The sequence below is a fragment of the Tupaia chinensis genome, unplaced genomic scaffold, assembly GCF_000334495.1.
Source record: "Tupaia chinensis unplaced genomic scaffold, TupChi_1.0 Scaffold000323_1, whole genome shotgun sequence".
In the NCBI taxonomy this organism is placed as follows: Eukaryota; Metazoa; Chordata; class Mammalia; order Scandentia; family Tupaiidae; genus Tupaia; species Tupaia belangeri.
The window spans coordinates 179,557-179,991 of NW_006159817.1; positions in this window are offsets into that span (position 1 = coordinate 179,557).

The following is a 435-nucleotide window of genomic DNA, read 5'->3' on the forward strand; positions in this document are numbered from 1 at the left end:
AAGCCTCTTGGTGGGTATTAATGGGGATTGGGTTCAAGTGACCACGGTAAACGGAGCTGTAAAATACCATGTGGTTGTGGAGGGGTGGGGGGCCTTCTGCGTGTACAGTTATGGGAGGATCTTTAGGATATAAGTACAAGATGATCCTATTAAAAGCAAGGGGCAGGGGACCAGCAGTCAGTGTAATGGCTATGTCGCTAGGCTCCCATGTAGTCGACTGTGGTTCGAGTCCTGGACCCGGTGGCTTAAACTCACGCTGGGAGCGTGTGCATGCGTGCCCAGGATCCTGAGAGGAGAGTGGAGGAGAAGGGATTGTGGCGTGGCCATCCCCCCTGGGGGGTGATTTCTTGCTTTCTGTCTCTCTGTCTCTCTCTGTCTTTCTAGCAAACACACGCGCCCTATAGTAAAAACCTCTCAAAAAAAAAAAAAAAAAAG